The 2497-nt window shown below is 42.8% G+C and overlaps 1 non-coding gene across 1 annotated transcript; it reads left to right on the top strand.

Annotated features, from left to right (window-relative positions):
• The first annotated feature begins 350 nt into the window (after nt 1-350).
• LOC141604032 (small nucleolar RNA R71) lies at nt 351-457 on the top strand. The gene has a single exon (XR_012525858.1). It is a non-coding gene; the product is annotated as a small nucleolar RNA R71 (small nucleolar RNA).
• The last annotated feature ends 2040 nt before the right edge of the window (nt 458-2497 follow it).

The following is a 2497-nucleotide window of genomic DNA, read 5'->3' as shown; positions in this document are numbered from 1 at the left end:
AATTCTCTAAGACATGTCCCTCAGCTCCACACCTTCTATAGACGAAAGGACCGTCTAACACGGCATTTACTTGGTAAATACCTCCTTTTGAAGCTCCTCCCAGTTCATACTTGTCAAATCTTGCAGTGAGAGCTTCAAGTGCAGCTACAAAAGGAGATTCAGCACTCCTCCTTTGATTCCCCCGGGAATTCCCATACTCAGCCTTGTGGGTGGCTAAGTCATCAATGATCTTCCACCCCTTAGTCTCTCCCATATTTTCAGCAAATCGGTCATTGGCTGCAGCATCCAAAATAGCCTTCTGATCGTCATACAGCCCGTTATAGAACTGATTGCAAAGACTTCATTTTTCGAACCCATGGTGCGGTATGGTTCGCACCAGCTTCTTGAAACGAACCCATGCTTCATGAAAATTCTCATCCGGCCCTTGTTTAAAGCTTGTGATCTGAGCTCTAATGGCATTAGTCTTTGAGGCAGAGAAGTACTTTTTATAAAATGCCAGGGCTAAGGAGTTCCAGTCGGTGATCCCATGAGCGGCTCGGTCCAGATCTCTGTACCACTCCCTTGCAGCATCACGGAGTGCGAATATAAACATAGCCTCTGTTTTGTGTGGATTTTGCGCAAGGCGAAATCAGGATAGGGTGATGTTGTGCAGGGTTAACTAGCTCTAATTAGATTTATGGTCAGGTTGACAGGGTACGACTTAAGCTGTAAATAAGATAATAGAAATAAGTAGACAAACAATTTTGTACGTGGAAAACCCTTAAATGGGAAAAAACCACGGGCACCAAGCCAGGAGAGGATTTCACTATATGATTTGAGAGAATATTCTAATGATAACAATAATGCTTGTAATTCTGAGTAATATGTGTTCTTCTTCTTGTGTACGAATGATGTCCTTCTTCAGATCTCTCAAGTGTTCTTTATATAGCTTCCCATCTTGAACGGCTGCATGATCAAGCATTGAAGGCTGAATATTCTCCATAATTGCTGGTAATAATTGCCAAATATATCCTTCTTAATTACCGTAATTACTGCATAATCTTTACACTTAATGCTGCGTATTTATTTCCTTTAATACACGCGGATTTGGTCAAATATTGTCCTGATATTTAGACCGTTGTCCTCTCCATAGCCTGGCGCCTAACTTCATGTGCCCTGAGAGCCTGGCAGTCAGGTTCAGATGAAATGCTGATCTGGGTGGTCTGCGGATTTCCAGGCCTAACAATTGCCCCTTATCTCCTTATAGGTAGTGCCAGGACGAACAAATGAGGAGATAACTTTAATTTTGATAAGATCACCCAACGGTTAATTTTCCCTGATCAGATTCGGTAACGGCTCTTTTTACTGCAACTGCTGACGCGTGGGTATTTACTGCAACTTGCCTTAATGATTTTGCGGCTGAAACCCTAATCTTCTTTGCTATAAATACTTGGGTGCTTCATTAATTTGAACTCATCAACATAATTTCTTCGTCTTCTTTTTCTTAACTTTCTAAATCTCTAATCAATCTTCCATAATTCTTCAAACAATGGCTGCAAAGAAAAAATCTACCAGGGCAGCGGTTCCTGCAACTCCTCCTCCTCAAAATCCTGAGGAAGTTTCCTCTGAAACTTTGCCTGCCTCTTCTACTGCTCCTTCTCCCACATTAAATAAAACGAGTGATCCTCCATTGGAGATGATCTCAATATCTCATGGTGCTTTTCAATTTAAGCCCACGAAGGCTTTAAATGAAGTTCAGTCCCCTGCAAACCGTTTGAAGCCTGAGTTCGAAAAAATATTGAAGGATAAGGGAATCATCCTCGCCGACGCCGAAGTCCGGATCCCCGAGGATTCTCCCATCGGGCGATCGGGGCTTGTCCTGGTTGGTTCTGTATCCATGATTGGGCTTTCAGGGCAGGCTGTAAGCTTCCTTTCTCTCCTCTTATGGTTGAGGTTATTAAGGAAATTGGTGTCCCTTCTTATCAATTAATGCTGATGGTGTGGAAAGTTGTATGTTCTATTAAGAATCTCTGTAAAAAACACAATGTCTCTTTTTCTCTTGATGATTTGAAGACCTGTTATGCTATTAAAACAAACAATCCTGGCCGCATAAGTTTTAAGGTCGGCCAACTACTCCCCTTCGAGCAATTTAGACAAAGGGGCCATGATAAGGGTCGGGTCAGCTGGCTATATGTTTGTCGACCAATTACTCGTGGTCCCGACCGGCGTATTTGAATCATGAGGCATGTGTGGCTAGTGAGTCCTTTGATTTCTTTCTTTAACTTGCATGTTTTTGTTGTTAGTGAAAAAATGAAATGAAAATAATAAGTCATACCTCTTATGTGTGCGATTGATGACTCAAGTTCTTCAAACCGAGTACCCTACTCCCAATGTCTCTGCTTTCCTTGCTATTCCTCCTTTGGAGAAGTCCTGCCTCTTTGTTGTGGGGTTGGTCACCTTCCTCGCTTGTTTGAAGGCCGACGGTGCTCCCTGTGGTCTGCTAAAGCGTCGGGGGCTC

The sequence above is a fragment of the Silene latifolia genome, chromosome 9 (genome assembly GCF_048544455.1).
Source record: "Silene latifolia isolate original U9 population chromosome 9, ASM4854445v1, whole genome shotgun sequence".
In the NCBI taxonomy this organism is placed as follows: Eukaryota; Viridiplantae; Streptophyta; class Magnoliopsida; order Caryophyllales; family Caryophyllaceae; genus Silene; species Silene latifolia.
The sequence above is the reverse complement of the archived record's forward strand: the minus strand, read 5'-3'. Positions and strand labels throughout refer to the sequence as shown.